Source organism: Heteronotia binoei, chromosome 11 (assembly GCF_032191835.1).
Source record: "Heteronotia binoei isolate CCM8104 ecotype False Entrance Well chromosome 11, APGP_CSIRO_Hbin_v1, whole genome shotgun sequence".
Classification (NCBI taxonomy): Eukaryota; Metazoa; Chordata; class Lepidosauria; order Squamata; family Gekkonidae; genus Heteronotia; species Heteronotia binoei.
In genome coordinates this window covers 10,858,445-10,876,289 of record NC_083233.1, presented here as the reverse complement: position 1 = coordinate 10,876,289, position 17,845 = coordinate 10,858,445, and the positions used below count along the sequence as shown (strand labels likewise).

Genomic DNA, 17,845 nt, shown 5'->3' with positions numbered 1-17,845 from the left:
AGGGATATCTTCTGCTCCTCTCGTTTATCTTGGAGGTTACCTTCTCTCAGCATAGCTGTTTGTGGTTCCATGGAGTTAGGAGGTGGAAAGGTCAGGGTCCATGAGAGACAGAGGAGATAAACACAGATAAACCTGGCCACAGAGGGACAGCCAGAATCTCACCCAGCTTTTTCTTAGCCGCCTTTGGGAAAGTCTTCTGAATCCTCAGAGCCTGGGTACTTTCCACAGAATGAGTAGCAGGGTAGGGCTTCCGGTTTGGTCCTGACAGGGCATGGGCTTACTCACACTACACACGCAGAAGGAGAGCCAGTTTGGGGAAGTGGTTAAGTGTGCGGATTCTTATCTGGGAGAACCAGGGTTGATTCCCCACTCCTCCACTTGCACCTGCTGGAATGGCCTTGGGTCAGCCATAGCTCTCACAAGAGTTGTCCTTGAAAGGGCAGCTGCTGTGAGAGCCCTCTCAGCCCCACCCACCTCACAGGGTGTCTGTTGTGGGGGAGCAAGATAAAGGAGATTGTAGGCCACTCTGACACTCTGTCTTTGAAAGAGCAGCTGCTGTGAGAGCCCTCTCAGCCCCACCCACCTCACAGGGTGTCTGTTGTGGGGGAGGAAGATAAAGGAGATTGTGAGCCGCTCTGAGACTCTGTCCTTGAAAGGGCAGCTGCTGTGAGAGCCCTCTCAGCCCCACCCACCTCGCAGGGTGTCTGTTGTGGGGGAGGAAGATAAAGGAGATTGTAAGCCGCTCTGAGTCTCTGATTCAGGGAGAAGGGTGGGGTATAAATCTGCAGTCGTTGTCTTTTGAGTCAAGACTGGCCTATGAAGCAGTCCTGCTGGTTGTAAAGGACTGTTTGGCATCTACACCCCTTTCAGCAGGAGCTTGGGCTCCAAGTTTTTTAGAGCTCTGTTGCTGGCTTGTCTTATCCTCCTTATGCCATCTGGCTACAGCAGAAATTAACATAAGAGACGCCATGTTGGATCAGGCCAATGGCCCATCCAGTCCATCACTCTGTGTCACATAGTGGCCAAAACCCAAGTGCTATCAGAAGGTCCACCAATAGGGCCAGAACTCCAGAAGCCCTCCCTTTGTTGCCCCCCAGGCACCAAGAACACAGGGCATCACTGCCCCAAACATAAGAACATAAGAGAAGCTGTGCTGGATCAGGCCAGTGGCCCATCCAGTCCAACCCTTGGTGTCAAGCAGTGGCCCAAAACCCAGGTGCCATCAGGAGTTCTACCAGTAGGGCCAGAACTCTAGAAGCCTTAGGAGAGCCAGTTTGGTGTAGTGGTTAAGTGTGCAGGCTCTTATCTGGGAGAACCGGGTTTGATTCCCCACTCCTCCACTTGCACCTGCTAGCATGGCCTTGGGTCAGCCATAGCTCTGGCAGAGGTTATCCTTGAAAGGGCAGCTGCTGTGAGAGCCCTCTCCAGCCCCACCCACCTCACAGGGTGTTTGTTGTGGGGGGGGGGAAGGTAAAGGAGATTGTGAGCCGCTCTGAGACTCTTCGGAGTGGAGGGCGGGATATAAATCCAATATCATCTTCTTCTTCTTCTTCCACTGTTGCCCCCCAAGCACCAAGAATACAGCATCACCACCTCAAAGTGTTCCATTTATAGCTGGTGGCTTATAGCTGCTGATGGACCTCTGTGATGCATGTTTGTTTTCCAGAAGAGGGACCTGTTGTGTGTCTGCAGCATCACAGTGGGCCCCTCCCTAGCGATAAGGAGGATGGCTCTTAAGCTGATGCTGGAGGGGGTGTGTGGCTGCTTTGCCTACAGGCACCAGTTTTGCATCAAGACTCCGCCCCCCTCAAATTTCTAGTTGATCTCCTGGGTGCTAGAAAGTGGATTGGCTGCTGTTGAGGGATGGGTAGGGAATTCCCTGCTTCATCTGCCCAACGGGAGTGGTTCAAAGGGGTTCTCTTCCAATGAGAGCTGAAGCAGCCTTTATCAGGTGTGTTTGGTTCCCTGTTGGGGTGGAACTGATGTCAGCTACGTGCCCCGGGACTCCAGATTTGCTCCTTGTCTGAGGCTTGTTTTCTTGAAGTCTGTTAAAATAAAAGAAAAGCTCTGCTGGCAAGTGGCTCACCAAATGTTTGTTGTGCCAGTTTTTGCATGTTTAATTAGATGATGATTGGGGGTACTTATGGCATTTTCTGGTTTGTTTGCCTTCCCTCTGGGGCTCAGACTGCTGCAATCTGTAATGGCATTTCCTTTCCTTTCCCTGTAACTTAACAGCCTACAAGCCATACGTCGGAATGTTTTAGAAATGATTTGTGACTTGATAGATATAATGCCTAAGTCACATGTGCATTTTTTAAACCTTGCGTGACGATGATATCTTTAGCTTCTTTTGTTCAGAAATATTCTGAAGGTGATCAGTCCAGGGAGTAATAGATGAGTTACAAAGTGAAATATAAGGGGGGGGGGGGGAGAACAGGTAAGAAGGGAGAAGGGCAATTGAGCCAGCTTGAGCCTTACAATAAATACAGAAGCATTTCTCAGAAGGGGTTCGGCTGAAGCGGCTCTTCGTCTCAGTGGAAGGCAGCACCTTGCATTTAAGTAATAGGAAAGAACATCAGTATTTTGGAATTGTTAAATACAAGAGATATATAGGTAATTCAGACATTTTCTGATAAGATAAATGGAAGTAAATAGGAGAGCATTTCCAGTCTGTTTTGAGTTTTAGCATAGCCCAATCTTTTTAAAATAACCGGCTTCGTACAATTAACAAGGATTTTTCCAGTGGGCCCCTGGAATTTAGGCTCTGATTTAATATAGCAAGCTTTGATTCATAGAATCATAGAGTTGGAAGGGACCTCCAGGGTCATCTAGTCCAACCCCCTGCACAATGCAGGAAACTCACAAACATCTCCCCCTAAATGCACAGGATCCTCATTGCTGTCAGATCCAGATCCATTGCTGTCAGATCCAGCCTCTGTTTAAAAACTTCCAAGGAAGGAGAGCCCACCACCTCCTGAGGAAGCCTGTTCCAATTGGACTAAGCCAAGTTCCCAACCAGGAAGCAGCTGCTACTGCTTCTTGGCCTTTTGGCTACGATCAAGTGTAATGGTAGTTAAAAACTAAACTAACTTTTTCTATACTACATGCAGCAATTCCACCCCCCCCCCCCCAAATGTAGAAAATGGCTTCACTAAATGAAGATTTTAACTTTTTTTTAATGAGGTGACCATAACAGTCAAATATGTCATTTCAGAAATGAAATTGCACCATCTGCTGATATTGTTGGGGCAGCGGCCAGTGTCATTGACATACCCTCACACTGCAAAATACTTTCAGAGGGTGGCCATGTTGGTTTGCAGTAGAACAGCTATACTGGAGTCCAGGAGCACCTTACAGAGACCTTCAAGATTTCCAGGGCATGCGCTCTCAAGAGTCAAAGCTCCCTTTGTCAGATAGGAGGAGGAATGGAGCTCTACATCTTTTTATCCCAATCAAGTGAGCGGGGAGGGTGCTGCAAAGAAGGAACTCGGGATACGAAGAGAGAGTGCATATTGTAATCGGCTTGATTGGAGTCGAGGCTTTCCCCTCTGTTCTAAGCAAGCTTACTGCAGTGGGCATTGTGCCTCTGAGTACCTTCTTTGCAACATCCTTCCCACCTTCTGGCAGCGATATAAAGATGCGGATCTCCATTCCAACTCGTATCTGAAGAAGGGAGCTTCGACTCTCAGAAGCTTTATATCCCAGAAATCTTGCTAGTCTCCAAGGCACTACTCGACTCGGATCTAAGTATTGCAAACACCAGGCATCTCCCTTCCTTTTGCTTAGCTGTCTTTGGTGAAAGAGGCGTAGGTCCTTCTGCCAGTAACCCACAAAACAGCTTGTTTTCATTTAAACCAGGGGTGTTGAACTCATTTGTTATGAGAGCCAAATATGACATAAATGAGACCTTGTCAGGCCGGGCCACGTGTGTACCTATTTAAGATTAGGTAGCAGAGATATAAACTTTTTAAAGAACACAGACAAACATAATTAAAGATTTTTTTAAAAAAGATTTAAAACAGCATTCGGTCTTAAAGGAGCTTTCTTTGTACTTCTCCCATGAGATCCAGGGAACTGGGCAAAGGAAGCTCTGGCTCGTTCCTTCCTTCCCCAGGGGGCCAGGAGAGGGAGGAACTTCAGCCAATAGAAGGAAGAGAGGCTTGGCTCAGTAGCTCTGCTGTGTGATTGGGAGAACCTGGGAAAGCAAGTGCTCCCCCCCTTCCTCCCCAATGGAGGAGCCTCAGCCAATGGAGAAAATAGAGGCTTTGTTCTGTAGCTCCTGTGCGATTGAGCTAGCCTTGCAAAGCAAGCTGTGATGCAGAAGGAAGCAAGAGAGAGGAAGAAGGAAGCAGATGAAAGCCAGTTGCTTGGGGGCCTGATAGAAGCCCTCCGGGGGCCTGATTTGGCCCCTGGGCAACATGTTTGACATCCCTGATTTAAACCATAGCGTCTGCTAAGTCAATTAAGTTCACCCAAAAGACTGGTAACAACATCATACAAGATGGCACCCAAAGCAGTTGATGCACACTGAACATAAGAAGTGTCCTGCTGGATCAAACCAATGGTCCATGTAGTCCAGCAGCCGGTTTGGTGTAGAGAGCCAGTTCGGTGTAGTGGTTAAGTGGGCGGACTCTTAACTGGGAGGACCAGATTTGATTCCCCACTCCTCCACTTGCAGCTGCTGGAATGGCCTTCGGTCAGCCAGAGCTCTGGCAGAGCTGTCCTTGAAAGGGTAGTAGACACTCTGTGAGAACTCTCTCAGCCCCACCTACCTCACAGGGTGTCCATTGTGGGGAGGGGAAGGGAAAGATGACTGTAAGCCGCTCTGAGGCTCTTTCAGGTAGTGAAGGGTGGGGTATAAATCCAATCTTTTCTTCCTCTGTCTAACACAGTGGTCAACCAGTTGCTCCATAGGGTCAACAAACATGTCCTAGAGGCCAAGGCCTTCCCTGATGATGCCTCCCAGCACTGGCATTCAGAGGCTTAACAGAGTTGCTTTCTTCAAAAAGTAAGAGGATGGCATGAAAACATTCATTCTTGGCATGAAGGAAAGGCTGTTTTCTTAGAGAAACCATATCCAGAAACCACTGGAGAGCCAGTTTGGTGTAGTGGTTAAGTGCGCGGACTCTTATCTGGGAGAACCGGGATTGATTCCCCACTCCTCCACTTGCACCTGCTAGCATGGCCTTGGGTCAGCCATAGCTCTGGCAGAGGTTGTCCTTGAAAGGGCAGCTGCTGTGAGAGCCCTCTCAGCCCCACCCACCTCGCAGGGTGTCTGTCGTGGGGAGGAAGGTAAAGGAGATTGTGAGCCGCTCTGAGACTCTTCGGAGTGGAGGGCGGGATATAAATCCAATATCATCATCATCTTCTTCTTCTTCTTCTTCCATTGGCATGCCTGAGTTTGAAGCCCTCTGGTTTCCAAAGAGGGGATTAATGTGCCTTCTAGCTGGTCATAGGAAGGGAATTCTTAACAAATCCATTCTCATTTCAGTAAAGGAAAAATCACTCCACAGAATGCATCTATCAGTCTGGAAAAAAGGCACAGGCAGACATCATTTTGGGTGAAAATACATTTAAAACCTTGCATAAGTTTATTTAGAAGAAGATGAGATTGGATTTATACTCCAAGACTTCACTTGGAGTCTCAGAGTGGCTTGCAATCTCCTCCCCTTCTCTTCCCCACAGTAGACACCCTGTGCAGTAGATGGGGCTCAGAGAACTCTTTTGAGAACTGCTGTTAAGAGAACAGCTCTGAGAGAACATGTGATTGACCCAAGGTCACACCAGCTGGTGAATGTGAAGGAGTGGGGAATCAAACCCAGTTCTCTCAGATTAGAGTCCATGCTCCTAACCACTGCACCAAACTGGCCCTCTTTACTTTGAATTTCGGGTTGCTGCTAGTCAGTAGTCATAAGGTAGAAGCCTTGACCGTTGCAATTTGAGTGAGCACCTTTCTTTGATGTTTTCATGATCTTGGCCCCAGATTCCTGAAGCTAGAAGCAATTCAGCTGATGATCTTGTGGCCTGTTAATGATATATCTTGCAGATCTCAGGAGGATCTCATTAAGGGGCCTAGCATAGATAAAACTCAAAACTTTGGGACAGTCCCCCCATGTCATCTCCCAAGGGGATGCTTCAGCATCTCCTTATGGCAGCATTTTGTTACTTTCAGTCATTTTTATCACACCGATAGCTCAACAGTGCTGTCAAGTGCCGATATTTCCCAATAACAGAGTTCTTTTGTTTTAAATCAAAGATAGGTTTATTGTAAGAAACTCAGGAGCTTTGCCGAGGACACAATGCTTGGGAGTAATGGGGTACAAACAGTTACACAGTTGCTATATAGGATATCATCAAAGGTTAGTTCCACGACCTTCTGCTCGGCACTGCTCAGTGCAGGTCGCTCCCATTTCCCACTGGCTCTTCTTCCCAGGATTCTAATCCCAGTTTGTCGATGACGATGATCTCCTCTTCCCGTGGGGTTGCAGATGCCGAGCTGCCCTTCGCTCGTCCCTCTGCTGTCTTCAGAGTGGGGCGGGGGGGCTCGAGGCCTCTCGGGGCAGTTTGCAGCCATGTGGTTAGGGTCTCCTCATCGAAAACAGTGCTGGGGGGTGGGTGGTTTGGATGCTCCCCTGGACTGGCCTGCCTTCCACCCTTCCGCCTTTGCCCCCAGCCAAGACTCACGTCCCCCCCTTACTCCCTTGCTGCTGTTGGCGCTGGGGAGCCACTCTCTTCATGTTGGTCTCTGGTTGGAGAGCCAGTTTGGTGTAGTGGTTAAGTGTTCAGACTCTTATCTGGGAGAACCGGGTTTGATTCCCTACTCCTCCACTTGCACCTGCTGGCATGGCCTTGGGTCAGCCAGAGCTCTGGCAGAGGTTGTCCTTGAAAGGGCAGCTGCTGTGAGAGCCCTCTCCAGCCCCACCCACCTCACAGGGTGTCTGTTGTGGGGGAGGGAGGGAAAGGAGATTGTGAGCTGCTCTGAGACTCTTCGGAGTGGAGGGCGGGATATAAATCCAATATCTTCATCTACCTCACAGGGTGTCTGTTGTGGGGGAGGAAGGGAAAGGAGATTGTGAGCCGCTCTGAGACTCTTCGGAGTGGAGGACGGGATATAAATCCAATATCTTCATCTACCTCACAGGGTGTCTGTTGTGGGGGAGGGAGGGAAAGGAGATTGTGAGCTGCTCTGAGACTCTTCGGAGTGGAGGGCGGGATATAAATCCAATATCTTCATCTACCTCACAGGGTGTCTGTTGTGGGGGAGGAAGGGAAAGGAGATTGTGAGCCGCTCTGAGACTCTTCGGAGTGGAGGACGGGATATAAATCCAATATCTTCATCAACCTCACAGGGTGTCTGTTGTGGGGGAGGGAGGGAAAGGAGATTGTGAGCTGCTCTGAGACTCTTCGGAGTGGAGGGCGGGATATAAATCCAATATCTTCTTCTACCTCTCCCGCCAGTTGCACCCACCCCACCAGTAGGGCGAGCTTGTTGGAGGGCTCAATCCAGCACGCTTGCATTCTGGCCCCTCTGGAACTGCTCAATTTTCATCTGTTCACTCCAGCCCCGTACTTTGGTGGTGTTGGCCCAAAACTCTGCTGCATACTCTTTACCGCCTGGGCCCCTGTTGTAGGTTTCTCAGAGTCGTCAGCACTCGGGTCTCTTGTAAGGGGTCTTCGTATCTAGCTCCTGGCTTCGGGTTTCATGGAGGCTCACGTACCATCTCTTGGCAGCCCCTTTCAGTTCGGATCCTAAGTAATCCACTCGGTTGAACTCATCGGGGAAGGTGTGCCCCGGTAGTACATGAAGCTGCTAGCTTGTATCGAAAAATATTCCACCTCTTCGGGGTACCCGTCGAAGGTGGCATCCGACTCTCAGCCCCTACCGTAATCTACTGGCCTCGGTGGTGGTGGTTGGGGTTGCTGAGGTTGGGGTTGTGGGGGCTGTTATGGTTGTCCCCCCCACACACACACCAGCGCTGGTTGTTGCAGCACTTGATCGAGCTGCCTCCTCACTTCTTGAGTCATGAAGGCATTGTTCGCTCGCATTTCCTCCCTGAGAGTTCTCTACTATTTCGAACCTCATCATTTGGAGGAAGTCCCGTGGGTCGGGATCTTGTTCCTCCTCTTCCTCGTCTGGGATCGGATCGGTACCCCGATCTTCTCGACCGTCACCCCTGCTTGCCTCAGATGTGCCTTGATTGCTGTCGTCCCCCATCTGTGTGTGTGTGTGGGGGGCAGTGCTAAGATCACTTCCCTCCGGGCGGGTGCTTCATCAGGCTAGTAGACCTTCTGGGACCCCAATCCTTTGGGGTTATGAATAGTCGTTGTATGTGCAGTGAGAACCCTCTCCCAGCCGGCCTCCTGGCATCGAGTATGTGCCACGGAGGTTGCCTTGGGGCTGTGTCAGGGCCTTGATCCTCGCCAACCGGCAGTTCTGGGTTGTCAGGGGCCTCTCTGTTATCTTGAGCCCTCTCCGCCATCACGGTAGAAAGTTTCCACTTTGGTTAAGTCCCCAGGTGGGATTACTCCCAAAATGTCAATCGCTGATATTTCCCAATAACAGAGTTCTTTTGTTTTAAATCAAAGACAGGTTATTGTAAGAAACTCAGGAGCTTTTCCAAAGACACAAGCCTTGGGAGTAATGGAGTCCCAACAGTTACAAAGTTGCTATATAGGATATCATCAAAGGTTACATTACATATGCATACTTGAGTCATAGGTTCAAAGGTTACTAAGCAACTATCTATTTTATTACTAAGGAATCTTAGGCTATTGAAAACATCAAACCTCACACTTGTCTGTGAAGAGATAAGAGTTGTCTGTGTGAAACCAGGGGTGGGAGGCGGCTTGGAGATACCAGCGGCCAGCCTCTAGTATAAACATCCCAGGGCCAGATGTTTTTGCTACATGCCCTCTGGGTTGTAAATAATGGGGAAGAGCTGGAGAGCTGATGGCATGCTCTCTACATAGTAAAATGTGGTCCAGAAATGAGCACACTTGACAAGTGCTCTGCACAGAATCACCTCGCTTTCCAGGTACCTCAGCACTGTGGCATGGACCACCATAACAAAGGCTGCCAATGGATCTTAGAACAAAAGAGACACATTCCCTCTAACCATCAGAAAACAGAGGTTGTCCATCAGTACCACTAGAGCTGTTTCTGTCCTGAAGCCAACCTTGAAGCCAGACTGAAAACTGTCAAAAGCAGATGTCTCATCCAAATATTTTTGGAGTTGCTCTGCCATTGGCTGTTCAGTAGCCTTTTCTTAAAAAGGGAAGGGCCAAAAGAGGTCTGTAATTAGCCAAGATCTTTTTATCTAAGGATGCCTTCTTGAGTAATGACCGCCTTGTCCACGGGACTCAGACCCCTTCCATTAGAGGGACATTTGTGACCTGGTGTCCCCCTGTAAGATTTTGCAAGCCAAGAAAGGTGTGGATCTAAACAAGTGGCCATCACAACTCCCAGAATCTTGTCAAGGAAACTAAACTGAACTGATCCATACAATTGTAACTAGATGGTGTCACAGATAGTTCTATCACTTCTTCAATTTTGCATCTAGTTAGAATGAATCTGAGAGATCTGTTGATGAAGAGCTATTCAGCAACATCACAGCTAAATACTCAGATCACTGATGTTTGAGGACTTCCTCCTAGGGGCTGCCAGTTGCTTAAATAATCTAAGAAACTGTGCTGGCTGTGATTGTTGTGGTAGCAAAGAACATTGATTTCTTGCCTGCTGCCACCACCACCTCATGGCCTCCATTGAGGGTCAGATTCAGCCTGAGCTTACTCACCCGCAACCAGACATCTACTAGCCCATTTTAATACAGCCAGTTCTTCTGCCAGTGCTGGGATTCTTTTCAAGGGAGGTGTGAAGGATGCCAGGAGATGCCCGTCTGTCACAGCTGGCAGAGCTTCCTCTGGACTTTCCACAGCAACATCCATTAGGTGGGCTCCTCAGGCCTCCAGAGGCAGACCAACCTGATCAGTCTACTACCCTTGCAAGGGTGAGGTGCCGCCATCAGCCGAGCCTTCCGCAGTTGACCATGGCACAGGCTGCTGCATTTCCAAAGGCTTGGTTCAGAGCCCCAGCAGTCTTCTCCATGGTCATGGCGGAGAGTGAGCTGACTTACTGTGACCACCCCCCCCCAGGGTTTTCAAGGCAAGAGATATTCAGAAGTAGTTTGCTACTACCTGCCTCTGTGTTTTGAACCTGGACTTCCTTGCTGGTCTCCCATCCAAGTACTAACTAGGACTGACCCTCCTTGACTTCCAAGATTGGGCGAGCCTCCTCCATTCAGTAGACTAAATCTGGCATGTGACTTTTTCCATTTGAGTTTTGCTTAGTCCCCAAACTCCAGTCATTGCATCACACCAGCTTTCAGTTTGGTGTAGTGGTTAAGTGTGCAGACTCTTATCTGGAAGAACCAGGTTTGATTCCCCACTCCTCCACTTGCACCTGCTGGAATGGCCTTGGGTCAGCCATAGCTCTCGCAGAAGTTGTCCTTGAAAGGGCAGCTGCTGTGAGAGCCCTCAGCCCCATCCACCTCACAGGGTGTCTGTTGTGGGGGAGGAAGGGAAAGGAGATTGTGAGCTGCTCTGAGACTCTTCGGAGTGGAGGGCGGGATATAAATCCAATATCTTCATCTACCTCACAGGGTGTCTGTTGTGGGGGAGGAAGGGAAAGGAGATTGTGAGCCGCTCTGAGACTCTTCGGAGTGGAGGGTGGGATATAAATCCAATATCTTCATCTACCTCACAGGGTGTCTGTTGTGGGGGAGGAAGGTAAAGGAGATTGTGAGCTGCTCTGAGACTCTTCGGAGTGGAGGGCGGGATATAAATCCAATATCTTCATCTACCTCACAGGGTGTCTGTTGCTGTGGAGGAAGGGAAAGGAGTTGTAGGCCACTCTGACACTCTGTCCTTGAAAGGGCAGCTGCTGAGAGCCCTCTCAGCCCCACCCACCTCACAGGGTGTCTGTTGTGGCCTGTGGGGGAGGAAGATAAAGGAGATTGTGAGCCGCTCTGAGACTCTGAAATTCGGAGTGGAGGGCGGGATATAAATGCAATATCTTCTATCTTCTTTCAGCTTCCATTCAAGTGTGAACTTCTGCTCCAAAGATGTTAACTATATTTAAGATTGCAGAAACACGAGTGCAGATCTCTTGAACTGTGGCATATCCGCTTGCTTTGTGGTCCTCATCTGCAACTTTTTGCGTGTGTGTACATCACACCAATGAGTTAACCACTTGATGGTGCTGTAGTGATTTCATTGTTAGATTTAACAAGATTCAGATCTTAATATGCATGCTTAAGCAAAATAGGGATGATAGTAAAATCCTGTTAGGGTGAATTTTTCAACTGAATTGTAGTCTTCCCACATCAGGTTGCTCCTTGGAGCAAGAAGATCCGTGGGAGATCTGATAAACAATCGCAGGATGGATTTGCGCTCCCCAATATCTTTGATTGTTCTGGTGTTTGTGTCAGTTGTGAACATGGGGGGATTTTTCTTTAAAGTCCCGTAAGCGCATGCTTCTATGCCCCCCATTCAAGGATCCCAGGAAAAACTCATCCATGCACTTTAAAACAGGAACAAAAACCAACAAAGAAATCCCTTCAGAACTGTGCTGAGAAGCATACTGTGTAGTATAGAAAGGAACTATGGCATGAAAAAATGTACACTTTCTGCAGTACAAGCAAATATAATTGAGGTGCCTTTTAACCAGCCTGAACAACATTTTTAAGGTTCTTTGACACATAAAGACTACTTTCAAAAGTGCTTCTATTTCATCGGTGCATTACGCATGTACACCTTCCTGCAGATTTTTAGAGCAGGTAACCTTTAATCTTGACTTCAGATTCTGTGCCTGCCTTAACACCACTGTTTTTCCTCCAGTGTATTTATTCTGCAGCTACAATTTTTAAAATGCACTTTTCTAAATCAGGGTAGGGTGTCATTTATGATGTGCGGGGGGGGGGGGGGGGGTCCAAAGGTTTTTTAAAAAAATAATAATCACACAATTGCCCCATCACAGCCGCAAAGTAGCGTCTAGCAAGCACCTTCTGTTTAAACCCTCATGGTTCAGGTTTTGTATATGCATTTTAGTGTTAGCTCAATGGAAGGGAACAGAAGAGAGTGCAGGCAAAGGGAGAAAACCCCATGTTGAAGCTGACTAGACTTTTTAAAAAAACCGACAAGCAGCTGTGAAGTCCCACTTTCCATATTGCTGAGCACCAGGGGGTTCTCGACTGTGTTATTGGCCACTGTGAAAAATGGGGGAAAGTCACACAATATTTTGAGTGTACAGAATACAAAGCAGATCCCACTGACGCTGGCATTGCAAGCTGTGATTGGTGGCAGTGTGCATCTGTGCAAAGTTGGCTGCAACTCCGCTATGTTTGCACAGGGCTTCAGTTTGTATGGGGGAGGAGTCCTCTGACAGAAGTGCTGAGGAACTCTTTTAGACGCGTACCACAAAATTGGAAAAGGGGGGGTATTTTTGCCAGTGCTGTAGTGCAGCTGCATAGTAACGTTAATTTCTTGCTCTTCCTTGCAAATTTGTGTGGTTTTCTCGTTGTAATTCTTTAATTTAAACCTGCACACCGGTTGTGATCTTAGCAGTTTTTTTAGAGCCTGTTCTGTGTGGATTGTACTCTGTCCTCCAAATGGATGGATTCCAAGTGATTCTTAAATTTGGTGATTTGCAGATGGTCCATGTGGCTCAGTCACCATTTTAATGTTAGGCTTTCCGATATTGCCAAACTGCCCCCCCCAAATCCCCCCCCCCTTAATTCACTAAAGCTTTAAGGGGGAAAAGGTTTTCAAAGCTTTAGGCTTTCCATCCCAGTCAGTCTCTCTGTCCCTCTCTGCCTCTCTCTCTCCATCTCATGTCAATTTCATTCTGTGCTGATGATCCCCCCCCTTTATTTTATGTTTGCATGCAGCCCTGAAATCCCCTTTTTTCTTTTTCTTTTGCACTGAGGGTGCTGCCATTTGCCTCCTTTCTGATTCCCCTTTCAAGTCAGTACCAGCAGGGAACTAACCCTCACACAGCTCTTTTTAAACTCCCCCACCCTCTTTAATTTTTGTATTCAGCATTCCAAGACTAGCAATAGTCTCATATTGCTAGACTCACGCCCCTTGTTAAAACCATTTAAGAACTGGGGGGAATGGAGCTTGCACACTGATGAAGTAGGGAGAATGGCAGAAAGAATGGAACAACCTCAGTGTGGGCAGGGGAGTGACCTTCTGGGGTGGCAAAAGGGCAGGGGGAAATCTGAGGGGATCTGTATACTTTTAAGTTATCTTTGGCTTGGAAGTGAAACAAGGGACAAATTGGCACAAAAGCACTCTCAGAAAACCCTGGGAAGCAGTGACCAGAAAGCAAACTGAGCACTGAAGGGAGGGAAATAAATGCAGAATGACAAAGGACATGCATGGTGAAAGTGAGGGAAAACACCTGCGCATCATTGTGTCAGAAATGCTTAACCCGTGGGACTTAAGATTTTTCTTTCCTTTGTCCACGGGCGCTGAGGGAATAGGCAGCAACATCTTCCCTTCAGTCATGAGGTCTGCTCATCAGAGTTTTGTGAAATTTGTTGGAGCAAAGCCCCCCCCCCCTCCCCCGGGTTAGGAAAGAAAACATTCCTCACTGGAGCTGAGCTGAAGGAATCTGTTCATCTCTGCAAAATATTTACAGATTGCCATTCATAGTCATTTGCTGACTTCCCTTGTCACTGCGGCAACAGCCTCATGTTCCTTCGTATTTTCTGTCTCCTCTGTCAGTAACGAACCTGCAGTAATTAATTTCCCACTTTTTTTGGTGGTGATCTGTACCTCTTGCAAGGATGGGAAGATGGCTTCAAACTTGTACAGCTGCCTTTCTTGGCGTTGAACTCTGCCCTTCTCAATTCCAAGTTGTATACTTTGTCCCCTGAACAATATAATCATATTGTGACCATTGAATTTGGTCACAGGGTTGATGCTGTGATGCTGTGAACCTGACCAAGTGCACAAAAAGCACAATGAACTCTAGCGCTGCTACTTTCTTGGGGAAACCTTTTATCTTCCTGTAAATGCACGCAAAATCTGACCTTTTCTTTCCATCTAAAAGATGGGCAAGGCAAGAGATAATTGTAGGGGAATTTTAGGGGTTCAGGCCTCTGCCCCATTAGGGTTCTTTTCTGTGGGCAGATAGAGTCTGGCTAGGGAACTCAGACTTCCAGAGGGAGAGAAACACAGAACAGTTGCTTAACTAGAAGTATTTATTAATTCTAATAGCACACACAAGTAATGCTCAGTAGCATATACTCAATATCAATACCCCATAACAAATCCCAATATCTGATATAATGTGCATGTCAGAAAGAACAAGGAATATTCCTGGACTGTGGACCAAGACCTCACTCAGTCTAGGTGGGCTATTGGCCAAACAGCCTTGAACAAAACCCAACGTCTCCTTTTTATACTCTTTTCAGCCAATAGGAATCAAGTAAAAATGTACCAACCCATCCTAAGTTGGTAAGATGAACCTTGGCTAGCATGAACTTTTGCCCATTGTCTTTTTTAAGTAACTGAGATGTCAAAAAGACCTAGGCAGGCATGTTTTGGCTTTGGAGCCTGGCACTTGGAAGGCTGTGGAATGTCAGATATGAATGCAGGCCAAAGGTCCATCTACAGGGCAAAGCTTTAGTTTTTACACCTCGGCTGCCAGCAAAAGTGCAAAAGCTTATGGGCAAAGAACCTACCAGCAAATTCAGACTAATATACTGGAATACAGAAAGACAGAAATGGCCTCGGCTCGCTTATAATTCTGCCTCAATAATCATAATAATCACAGCTTTTAAAAAAAATGAAAAAGCTATAATAAAGTAAGCAGAAGTCATTGGCAAACACAATTATGTGGTATGAACTTTTAAAGTGCTCCTGAAAACAAAACCAGTTTCTCTCTGCACCTGAATTCTGATAGTCTTGAAGCGTGGAGACAGGTGACTGCGGAACTGCGGGAATCGTAAGGGGGTGAGGCAGCCACAGGTATAATAATCTGGTTAATGAGAAAATTAGGTACCCTGTGTCTTCCGAGTTGGCGCTCTTCCTTGGGGGCAGAATTAAAATCCACGGAAAGCAAATTCTTCAATACATGGAGGAAGTTCTCATAGCAAACCTGAATGGTTTTCCCCATTCCTCTCTCGAGAGTGCCTTCCCACAAAATTTAGTTAACCAAAGCTGTGGTGCCAGTGGATGGATATTTAAAATAGTTCTCTGGTGCTTTCAGATAAAAGTGGGTTTTAATTTTTTTGAATCTCTGTATGCTTCATTCCAAGAAGATTCTGAGGCAGTTTGCAATTAAACTGTCTGTGATGAAAATGCTGTTATTTTAAGCTCTCAGTAAAGAACATTATCAATACAGAAAAATCATCAAAAAACATAGAATACTCCCCTGCAAGGTGGAAATTAAAAATATGTTTTAAAAAATCCATTATCCAGTGTTCTGGGGTTGTTGTCTACAGCTGCCCAAGATGCAGGTACCAGTGGTTTTGTGGAGTGAGTTAGAACATAAGAGAAGCCATGTTGGATCAGGCCAATGGCCCACCCAGTCCAACACTCTGTGTCACACAGTGGCCAAACCTCAGGTGCCACCAGAACTCCAAAAGCCCTCTCACTGACGCCCCCCAAGCACCAAGGATACAGAGCATCACTGCCCCAGGCAGAGGTGTTTCCTTGTGGCTAATAACCACTGATGAACCTCTGTTCCATATGTTTATCCAATCCCCTCTTGAAGCTTGTAGTCGCCACCTGCAGCAGTGTATCCTAGGTACTAATTACTCTTTGTGTGGAGAAGTACTTCCTTTGATCTGTTCTACCAGTGTTGCATGGTTGATGGGTATTGTGGAACAGGCCTGGTCTCTTACTCCACCCCTCACCTTGCCCCTTGGTGTAAGTGTGGAGATACACAGAGAAAGGCCAGGCCTCTACAGAAGAACTTAGCTGCCAGGCTTATTTGTATGGAAGCAAGCAGCCTTTTAAACATTCTGGCCTCAGGCTGTTCAGTGGTAATTGGATCTGAGAGCAGACAGACAGCCCATGCTAAACTAGTGAGAAATACCTGGCTACCATCCTTTGCACCAACTGAAGCATTAAGGCACTCTTCAAGAATGGCCCTACGAAGCACCAGCCGCCGCTCAGCCTGGGTGCAGTTGGAACTTGTCCAGGCAGTCATCTCTTGCCAGTTGTGGAACAGCCATAGCTGGTGCACCAGCCAGAATTAGGGAAAGGAACTAGATGCTACAGACACCAAAACCTCAGGCTGTTGGGATGGATAGAGCAGTGCCCTGCCTCCCCCCAGTGTTAACCTGCTCATGCGACTCAGATCAAAGGTTTGCTCAATTTGTTAATTTTATTATTGTCATTGTAGCATTTTACATTCTAAATCACTGCCTACCAGATAATTTTACTTCAGTGTCATCGGTTCTTAAATTTGTACCATGCTGCATTCTGGGCCACTGCCTACCAGCTATATATGGCTTTGCTCACTGTGCTGGATCCCTTGTCTGATGAAGTGTGCTTAAGAGCACATGAAAGCTGACGTTCTAAATAAAAATTGGTTGGTCTTAAAGGTGCCACTTGACTCCTGCCTTGTTCAACTGCTCTAGGCATATTGTAGGCAAGAGCCAGTTCCTTTCCTGAATCCCACCCCAGTGTGAACTTGGCAGAGAACTCGGACAGTGGCAGGTTCGGATCTTAATGTCTGAGGTCGGCTCTTGCCTCAGGTGCTCACCTTTGCTTCCACCTGTTTGAGCAAATAGCCATCGTTCCTTGTTATGGGGAAGAGGCATGGAAAAAAATCCTGCTTGCAGTCCGGTAGCTCAGCCGCCCCAGACAGCAGTCTCATTTCTCACACCCCCATCATGTGAAGTCAGTTCCAGTGGGTGGGGGAGAGTAGTATTTTATGGAAGGAAGGAGGGAGTGGAGCAGTGCTTGAGCATGTCTCTCTCCCACCCTGGCCTCAGCACCTCTGAAGCGGGCAATCCAGCCGGTGCTTCTTTGGCCATGGAACCCCCCCTATGGCTTGGCTGGCTGCTACTCTCTCAGTTGCTTGCCCAACCGTGTTGTGGACCCAGTCCCTTCATTTGTACTGCTTGGGCGCCCGTTTCATTTCAAGGTGAAAAGGGTCAGCTTGCTTTATTTCAGGGGAAGCTGTTGACTCCTGCAATCTTCTCCACCAAAAGGGCTTGTGAGTTACTGGAGACTAGGCAAACTGATCGGCCGCCATTTTGAATGCAGTGTCTGACTGAAGGGTCAGAAATGGGTTTTTTCCCTTCTTTTGGGGGCAAAAAGCTGTGTAGGTTTTCTAATGGGGGTGGGGAGAGGGCAAGGTTTGTAGAACTGCTCTAATTCTGTCCATTGTAACAGCCTGAATACAGGGTGAGGGAGGAAATGGGTTTGCTCCTCCCCCTCTGTTCATCGCTGCCCTTGTCAGAGCCAGAGGTATGGTAAGTGCTGCTTCTCTGCTTGAAGAGTGGGCGTGAGTAAAGCTGGGGGGAAAGGCTGGAAATACCTTCTCAAGCAGCATGACAGATAGTTTTGCCAGTCTCCAGGTGGGCCCTGGAGGTCTCCTAGAATTACAGTTGACCTCCAGACTGTGGCGGTTAGCTCCCCTGGAGAAAGTGGCTGCTTTGGAGGGTTAAGTCCACTGGCTGAGGGCATTCCTGCCCCCAAGCCCCACCCTCCCCACCCGGACCTGGCAACCCTAAATTTGGCACCGTGGGCAACGTGCTTTGTGTGGACAGGCGTAGACTTCAATGCACTGTAAACCTGACTCAATCCTTCCCTGGCTTTTTCCAAT

General features: G+C 47.8%; 1 protein-coding gene across 1 annotated transcript in view; it reads left to right on the top strand.

Moving 5' to 3' along the window:
• ALG13 (ALG13 UDP-N-acetylglucosaminyltransferase subunit) overlaps nt 1-17,845 on the top strand; it is a 132,258-nt gene that overhangs the window by 98,670 nt on the left and 15,743 nt on the right. The gene's annotated exons all lie outside the window — the stretch shown is intronic.